Below are 9713 nucleotides of genomic sequence, written 5' to 3' on the forward strand. Positions count from 1 at the left end.
GTATGCTGGACCGGTAGTCAGTGACGGGTATGATCCAATTGCAGTGGTATCAACCTAAGACAGGAGGCTGACGCCTAAAGGTCAGTTTTCCGATGACGGGTAAGAACCATATGTTGAATTGGACAACCTACCAGGCACGGTCCTTAAGCCACATTGCTTGTTTAATTAATCAGAAGGGGGGAGATGCTGGGAGCCATTAGCCAAGTAGGTATGACAATTTCCTTGCCAGCGTACCCCATGTTGCTGACATTTTGCAGTGACATTGAATGTAGTTGACCTTGCTCAAGGACCAGGGCGGATTAGGGTGTTCCCGGTTTAACATAATCGGGTTTAGGGCGTTCCCAGTTTAGGTTCCAGGTTTAAGGTTTAAGATTATTCCTGCTGGGAATAGGGCGTATCCTGCTGCCTAAGTTCCCCTTGAGTTCTCACGGGATTCAGACAGTATATTTTGGGAGACAGAAGCCCAGTGGAGGTGAATTTGGGAGAGAACGTGGATTTGGGCAGAGAACGTGGATTTCCCCAGAACGTGTTTGTATACGGCTGGTGTGAGTTCTGGAATAAAGAGTTGCTGTTTGAATCTACAAGCTGTGTGGTGGCTTGTGATTGTGTGCCCAGCCAGACTGCGGCATTTGTGCCCAGCCAGACTGCGGCATAAAGGGCTGTAGACGTAGGGTAGAACACTTTCCTAGCATACAGGAGGCTCTGGGTTCAATCTCCAGCACAGAAAAAAAAAAAAAAGAATGAGATGTTCTCTGTGTACAGATATGGAAAGATCTTCAGGATAGTTAAATGTAAAAATCAAGGAGAAAAGCAGTGTGTGGAGCTCTGTGGTCCAATGTATTAGCTACATGGATTATTGAAACTTTTAATTTGAATATTAATTTTCATAATTAACATTTAAGTTTAGTCCCAGCAGTCACATTTCAAGTAGGAAAAGAAGGGCAGAGAAGTTTCAACTACTCCACCACTTGGTAGCCGTAAGTCCTGGACATGACCTCTGCATGCATCAGAATCCTCATCTATACAAGGATGGTAACAATACCCACTACAGTGAGCATTAACTTAGATAATACACAAAGAGGTTGGAACTCCAGGCCAATGGAAAGGGCTCAACATCCTGATCACTGAGTCTGACACTTGCACCACTGTGGGCCAAAGCTAAGTTTGAACTAGCTGTGTTAGAGTCTCCAGATGGGTTCTACTTGGGTAAAAGTAATTTAACCCAAGTGTTATTAAATGTTAGTAGTAAAGATTTTGGTAGTAGTAAATTTGTCCAAGCTAATTTAGCATAGATGCAGCCCATCCCCACTCCAAGTCCACCTCTAAGCTTGCTCATCATGAGATTCCAGCTTGCCAAAGCTGCTCTCTGAGAATTCTTCTCCACACAGAAGTCTATGTGGCCACCACTCACCAACTACAGCCAGCACTTGAGATGAAATACACAGAGATTGGAAGTCCTGAAATCTTAAGTGCCATCATTGCTGGTCTTGGCTCTGAAGAACACCATCAAGTTACCCCAACTCACAGGAGTTCATTATAAGCAGGTTACCTTAAGATTTATTATTTAAATTGGGTGTAAGAGCATGCCTGCAGTCCTAGCAACTGGGGAAGCTGACATGGGAGGATCCTAAGCTCTCCATCAGTCTCAGCAACTCAGCAAGACCCTCAACAACTTAACGAGAATTTGTCTTAAAAAAAAATAAGATCAGATGCCTTAAAAAAAATAAATAGTAAGCCGGGTGTGGTGATGAACACCTGTAATCCCCGTCAATCAGGAGGCTGAGGCAGGAAGATAGCAAGTTCAAGGGCAGCCTGAGCAACTTAGTGTCTCAAAATAAAAAGTAAAAAGGGCTGAGATGTAGCTCAGTGGTAAAGCACCCCTGGGCTCAATCCCTGGTATCAAAAAAAAAAAAAAAATTAGACCAGTACAAATGTAAACCATTGTTCCAGGTAGAATATAAACACATGGTTACTTGCCTACATGATAATGCAAACTTATCCATAATAATTTCTAAAATTTATATTAGTATTTGTCAACAACCTACAAGGGTAAGAACCAAGGAGACTAGTCTATGCAAGATATTTCCTACCAATGGGCAAATCCACTAAAGAAACCCAAGTACAAAGGTTCAGATAATCGTAGACAAAAGGCTCTAGATGCTTGAGGATACTTTCCCATCACGCTGGGGGTAGCTAAGTGAACGACTCATTTCATCTGGGGATATTTCTGTACAGATAGCCACTGATCAAGCCGTTAGGTCAGAGCTTTCCAGGGATGGAGAAACAAATTCTAGGGGCCTTTGGTTCTTTTTGCTTGTAACCCATGCAAACCACTTCCTCTTCTCAACCCTGGGAAAACCAGGCAGAAACAATCAAATGTGGAGAATGCCATTTTCTGGGGGACATACCCATGCAGCTGGGGAGGTACTCTGGCTGTGATGATGGGAAAGAAACTATTTTTCTACCTAAGACAGTATTTCTCAAACTGGGTTATGCAGGTTCTAAAAATGAAAGAAACACAGGAAAAAAAAAATGAAAATATCATAGTCCATCACCTCAGGAACCTCTGTTATTGTGAAACATGTTTCCTGTAATATGTGAAGTGTTCTGGGTCATGGTGTAAATTGTATGTCAGTTCGTGGTATCATGAATCTCCTAAATGAAGACCGGGAAAGCACCTGGCCTAATTGTGACAAAAGCTTAAAAAGTGTTCTTGCTCTTGGTGAAAGCCAGTCATCACCTGGAGAAGCCAGAATTAGCCTGCTGAAGGATGAGGTAGGTGGCCCGGTGGCTCCTGTCATTCTGGCTGAAACCTGTCCACTGCCAGACACATGATGGAGGTCATCTAGGACCAATGGTTCCAGCTAACCCATTTGTGACCCTGACCATTATGAGTGAGCCCAACCTAGACCAGATCCTTCCCTGGCTAGTGAGTCAGAATTGTTGACCACCCGAATTACGAGCTAATTAGTGGTTGCTGTGGGAAGCCACTAGTTTTTGGAATGGTAGACAGCAATCGAGAATTCATTCAGTTCCCTGCTCCAAGTTGTGAAAAGAATCAAGCCAAAGTTGAATGACAGCGAAATGCTACCAGTACAACTCTGTGGGAGCAAAGAGACCTACAAGCACGAAACTCAGTACTCTATACTCCCAGCACTGGAGGAAAGGGAGAGAAGGGTGGCCTGGACAGCACTAACCACAGAAACCTCTGCCCCCTTGCAACTTCAAGAGACTTGGGGACAGCACTGGACCCCCCAAAGAGATGATTTTATTTATTGGACACATGACTTTTCTACCCAAAGGCATATGTCTTAGAAAAGAGGCTCACCCAGGTGCTGCTGAGATAAACAGGTAAAAGTCGGAGGTTAACTCAAAGGTTAAGATTGTTCTAAACCAGGAACCGTGGCACATTGCCTGTAATCCCAGCAGTTCCAGAGACTGGGGCAGGAGGATTGCAAGTTCAAGACTAGCCTCAGCAATTTAGTGATGCCTCGAAGCAACTTTAGTGATACCCTGTCTCAAAAAATAAAAAGGGCTGAGGATGGGCTCAGTGGTAAAGCACCCCTGGGTTCGATCCCAGGTACCAAAAAAAAAAAAAGTTTTTTTTTTTTTTCCCAACAGTTATGCCCCTCTCTATTCATAAACTCGAGATAAATTGTCCTATTGGAAAAAATATCAAGTCCTCTGGAATAACTTGGACCAAGACTTTTTATTCTGTGTGTGTGTGGTTCATTCACCTTTCTAAATATCATTTTGATGTCTGTTTCACTCATGATTATCTTATTGTTAATAAACAATAGCACTCAATAAACCTCATTCAAAATTTAAACAAACAAAAAACCAGCCACATGTAGTGTTGCATGCCTGTAATCCCAGAATCTCAAGAGGCTAGAGCAGGAGTTCACAAACTCAAAGCCAGCATTAGCAACCTGGACCGTCTCAAAATAAAAAAATTAAAAAGGACTGGAGATGTGGTGCAGTGGTTAAGTGCTCTGTGGGGGTCAATCCCCAGTACAGAGAGAAAGAAAGAAAGAAAGAAGGAAGAAAGAAGAAGGAAGAAAGAGAAGGAGGAAGGAAAAGAAGAAGGAGAAGGGGGTAGAGGAGGGGAAGAAGTAGGAGAAGGAGGAGGAGGAGGTAGTCAACTGCCTTAAAAATAAATAGTAACCCAGGTGGTGGGGCACACCTATAATCCCAGTGACTCAGGAGGCTGGGGCAGGAGGATTGATTGTAAGTTCAAGGACAGTTTGGACAAATTAGTGAGACCCTGTCTCAAAATAAAAATAAATAGGGCTGGGATGTAGTTCAGTGGTAGAGTACCCCTGGGTTCAATGCCCAGTACCACCATCACTCTCTCTCTCACACACACACACACACACACACACACACACACACAAAGTAAACTATGATCATCTTTTGTGATCTACAGAAGAATGGGTACCTGCTTTGGAGGGAAACTGACCCATTTTAAGGCTTCATTCAGTTTTACTTCTCATAAATGGAATATTCGTTAGATTAAACTTACATGAGAAAGGTAGATGCTCAACATTTTTATGACAAGGAGATCTGTCCTCAGGTTTAAGTATGTCTCTCACTGAAAATGTCGGGAATTTATAGAAACAGAGTTTCTGGAGCAAGAAGGACCTTGCATTTGAACTTTACCTTATTAAGTGTTGACCTTGAGCAAGTTTTTTCTAACCTGTTTTTAATCTACCAGGTTTAAAATGAAGTAATCTACATACCTGATAAACAGAAAATTATTATGATTCCTGTTAAAGGAGAGGAGGAAATGGAAGAGAAGAATGAAGAAACATGAGGGGGTTAAGAAAACAGAGCACTCCTACTTCTAGAGTAGTCCTTGTGATTTTTATGTTAGAATAGGTTGGGGAGGTGATAGAAACAGGTCATTAAGTGCCACTTCTTTTGTTTGTTTTTGTATTAGAGTTTGAACCCAGGGCTGTTTTACCTTTGAGCTATATCCCGTTTTTCATTTTGGGACAGGGTCTTGACAAGTTGTGAGTCTGGCCTCAAACTTGTGATCCTCCAGGTTTGGCCTCCTGAGTTGCTGGGATTACAGTTGTACAGTTGCCACCACAGCCTGGCTTCATCAATTCCTTTTTTAAATTATGCTGTATGTGTATGAATGTTCCTGCCCCAGACCAGGAGGGGACCCTGAATATCCTCACAGCTCTAACCTACCCTGTCATCAAACTCTCCCTCCAGCTACCAAAGCAGAAGAGTGTCAGTGTGGCCTGTTTACAGGGAAGGAAGCAATTACTTCTGACCACAGAGGAGCTAAATTAGTTGCTCAGACTGTTTCTTAGATCTCTGGATAGCATGCATCATGGCAGAAATGGAATAGCACAGGCAAAGGGATGGCAGAGGTGAATGATGAGCTCAGGTGGTGCATTTTGTAGGTTCTAGCAGAGTTAAGTCCTGCTTCCGGCATCAGTGCAAAGAGGGCCAGCACTCGCCCTGACCTTTCAGCCTGAGGAAGATGTCAGGCTGTGGGCTGATGTGAAAACAAGGTCACTCCTGGGGAAACTCCTCCAGCTGTGTAGCAGTCACTCTTCTTGTCCCCTCTCCCAGCCTCTGCCTGTACTACTTGGCCAGATTCCAATCTGGTCCATTTTGTGACTTCATGTTGGGATGGCTCAAGAATGATGAAACTAATAATGGTAACAGCAGTGGACACTGACTGAGCGCTAGCCACCATTGACTCTCCCTGGATCATCTCATGTAATCCTGTAACAAGGTTTCACTTGACGCGTTGGCTCTATCTCTTGTGGCTTTGAAACATACATGTTTCTTTTTCTTTTTCCCAACCTTCTCCTCCCTGAGCTTCTTTTCCCTAACCTTCTTCTTCCTAATCTCCTCCCTGATCTTCTCTGCTTTTAGCAACAATTCTAAACAAAATCCTAGACAGCAGGTACCAATAGTATAAGCAATCATTCATAGGAGCCATTTGCCAAGGACTTGAAGCTGCCAAATAGGGGACTAGGGTGGAAATCTGGGCCCCTCATCCTACTGCGCGACCCTGCCTTACAAAAGAGGCTGGGGCTATGTCTTTGGACATATGCTCCCATTACAGAGGTTTGGCAGTAAATATAACTGAGGTTTCAGTTTTAGAACCGTGGTTTGCCCTGTGTCTGGGTGATCTTCACAGGGGCTGAGAAAGAAACTGTAACATCTTTGGAAGAATCTGCCAAGCTTTTGTTTTTGCCAAGTTACAAGTGACAGGGCATGGAAAGTCAGGCATGTTAAGTGACCCTTCCCTGTCCCTCACAATGGGTGGGACCAAAGGGCTCAGCCAGATACACCAGCCTTCTGTCCCTGAATTATCTGGAGGAAAAGGTTGACCAAAGGACAAGACTAGGCCATCTTACACAACTCGCTTTACCTTCCCACCCAGGTCCTTCCTCGTTGAAGGGCCTTGACAAGCCAGCTGGATTCCCTGCCACAGATGACAGGTGACCTGGGGGAGGCTCCATGTGAGTTACAGCTGCCTTTCAACTATGAGCTTATAAGTAACAACACCTTTATTTATATAAGCAGCGGGATCTACTTCAAAGTCCCCAGGGTAAATATTGTTCAAGGAACATTTAGGTTCCTGAGATAGGGACCAGATCTGGATGGGTAAATCCAGTTTCTAGAGATATATTTTATTAATGAAAGGCTAAAGTCCCTTAGGGAAAAAAATCCTTCCTACCCTCAGGGAATATGATTCAGCAAATCTAATTTCAGTGGTAATTCAGGTACAAGTGGTCTTCAAAAAAATGTACTCCTTAAGAAATACTATTTAAAATGTAACGTTTAACCTTGTGACAAATCTCCATTCCACATTATATTTCTTTCGATCTTATCTTCCAAGCCCTGAAGGTAAGTTTCCTACTGGCAGGGACTCTGTCTAGTGTATTGCTGTAAAGAATACAGTAACTACTTGGGAAAAACACTCCAATATCTACTGAACCATAACTGAACACTTCATGTACCCTTTGGGGGCTCTATGGCTTGAACTCAGCTCCTAAGTCCCTGAATTTCTCTGGGGAGGCTGTGATCCTCTCTCTATGACTAGAGTGGCTCTGTACCCAACCAAGGCAATGGCAGAGATGCCAACATCTGTTCCTGTCTGATCCTGTGATTAATGAAGCCAGGCACCCAGCCCTAACTATGGGCTTATTTCTCAATTGCTCTGCTTCAGAGTCACTGGCCAAGTTCTAGTCCATTTCCCCAGGCTGGAGTGGGCCAAGAAAACAGTCAAGTACATCAGAATGAAGAAGCCAGGGGCCTGCAGCCAAATCTCAGTGGAGGGTAAGGAGGTTCGCTTCACTACTATCACTCGGGCTCAAATCCAGCATGGCAAAGCTGTGCCACTTTTACCTGCACCTTCTAAATTAGGAAAGAGGGCTGTCATCCGTGGAATTTTATAGGAGGGGAAACTAATTTTAAAAGAACATGTGCTAAATGGGTGCTTTTCCAGTGGCATGTCCAACAGGGCAGCTGACATCTTATTGAAGTGACCTTGAGACCCAAATTGGCAAAGTCAAGCTGAAACCTCTGAATTAAGCTCTGCACTGGATAGGTACTGACTCCATGAAACGTGCACAACTTTCCCTTGTTGGTTGAAAAAAAAAGTGCCCAGTACTCTTGATTTGTAGAATAAAGGGAGAAAAGAACACATATAAACATTCACTTGTGTCTGACAGAATTCCTCCAGAAAGGTCAGAAGAGATCAACACTGATTTGGTTCCTGGGGGGATAAAAGTGGATGGGAGATGTTTCATTGTACCTTTTAGTTTATTAAAAAAAAAAAAAAAACAAACTGTAATTCCTGTAAAGAGGCTGAGGCAGGAGGATCACAAGTTCAAGGCCAGCCTCAGCCACTTAACAATGCCCTGGCTCAAAAAAAAAAAAAAAAAAGGTCTGGGGTGGGGGCTGGGGTTGTGGCTCATCGGTAGAGCACTCGCCTCGCACTTGGGAGACCCTGGGTTCAATCCTCAGCACCACATACAAAAATAAACAAGTGAAATAAAGGTGTTGTGTCCAACTACAACTAAAAAATAAATATAAAAAATAAAGATCTGGGGTATCAGAGTGCTTGCCTACTATGTGTGAAGCTGTGGGTTTGATCCCCAGCACTATACAAACACATACACAAAAAAAAGTAAATGAGCTCCTAATCAAATACAATACGAGGTTTAAAATTACTTTGGGGGATGGGGTATAACTCAAAGGTACAGTATGTGCTTAGCATGGCATAGGCCCTGGGTTTATCTCCAGCACCAAAAATAAAAATTAAAAAATAGTTTTCAGGGCTGGGGATATATAGTTCAGTTGGTAGAGTGCTTGCCTTGCATGCACAAGGCCCTGGGCTTGATCTCCAGCACCAAAAATAAATAAAATAAATAAATAAGTAGTTTTCAGACATTGATTTAGCATTTACTTAGCATTTTGGAGGGCACTAAGGTAGATGTTAGCCTTGAGCTGGGCAGTGAAGCTGGGTGGCACTGGCCTATAATCCTAGCTACTCAGGAGGCTGAGGTAGGAAGATCACACGTTCAAGTTTGAGGCCAGCCTCCCAACTTAGCAAGATTCTGCCTCTAAATAATTAAATAGGAACGGGGATGTAGCTCTGTGGGAGAACACCCCTGAGTTCAATCTCAAGTGGGGGAGGAAGGAGTAGAGACCAATAATTAAATCATTTCAGTGCATGGACAGAGATCAGCAATAGGGGTTCAGAGAAAGTTCATTCTTTGATGGGATGGAAGAGTGGAAAACCAGGTTCAGGTTTCTTCAGAGAAGTATTTTTCTCTGTATTAAAAAAGTAAGTCCGAGACCAAATACCATGTGCCCATGCCTGCAGCACTTCTAGAAGGCTGAACCGGGATGTGAGTCAGGCCACAGAAACACAGGTAAACAAACGCACTGAAAGGGAAAGGGCACAGTGACTCCAAATGATTCTGTACCACTCCCTCAGAAGTGGGAAGAGAAGTGAAGCAAAGATAAAGAGCTTGAAAATGCCAAGGCTATATTCTGCCTCCTTTCCTCCCCATGCTCCTCTGCATTCACCCAAACACACCAAAGAATCACACCATGTGAGTTCGATAAAGGGAGCTACTAAGGAGCTGACACGTGTAAAGTAAGTGCAAGAGCGCCTTGCACATAGTGCTTTATAAAGGTTAAAGTCAAATCAAGCCCTGGAAATGCAAAGCTTTGCAAACATCTCCCCATAGAAGAACTCTCAAGGTCCCCGGGGAAATAAGGCCCGTTGGAACTTGGATCTTCTTCCTGATACCACGTTACCAAGATACTGGCCGTTATCAGAAGCGGAGATGAGAACCATACCTTAATGGGCAGAGCTTGCCCCGCCAGAGACCCGAATAGCAAGCCCTCTGTGCTTCGGTCTGCCCAACATCAAAACTACACTAATTCTTGGGCCTCCTTCAATTCCTCGACCCAGGCGATCGGTAGGGAGAATTGAGAACGACCTCAGAAGATTGCGCAAAACATCAGGGCGTGGTGAGCAGGTGGCTTCAGTGCGCTCGCCGCGCGGCTACCTAAGCGCGGACAGGTGCCCATGGGCGCGCGGTACCCTCGGTCTGCGTTGCCCCCGCGGGCACGAGGGCCCAGAGATTCCCCGGCTAGGACCTCGGTGCGGCCTCCCCTGGCGCGCAGTGCCCAGCCTGGCCCCGAGGTCGTCCACCCCGCCTCCCCGC

The 9713-nt window shown here is 44.3% G+C and overlaps 1 protein-coding gene across 1 annotated transcript in view; it reads right to left on the reverse strand.

Moving 5' to 3' along the window:
- Gpd1l (glycerol-3-phosphate dehydrogenase 1 like) overlaps positions 1 to 9642 on the reverse strand; it is a 60229-nt gene extending 50587 nt beyond the window's left edge. The window contains exon 1 of the mRNA XM_048795480.1: positions 9343 to 9642. The gene's annotated coding sequence lies outside the window, so the exon portion shown is untranslated. The remainder of the gene's footprint in view (positions 1 to 9342) is intronic.
- Between the last annotated feature and the right edge of the window lie 71 nt (positions 9643 to 9713).

The sequence above is a fragment of the Marmota marmota genome, unplaced genomic scaffold (assembly GCF_001458135.2).
Source record: "Marmota marmota marmota unplaced genomic scaffold, marMar, whole genome shotgun sequence".
Taxonomy (NCBI): Eukaryota; Metazoa; Chordata; class Mammalia; order Rodentia; family Sciuridae; genus Marmota; species Marmota marmota.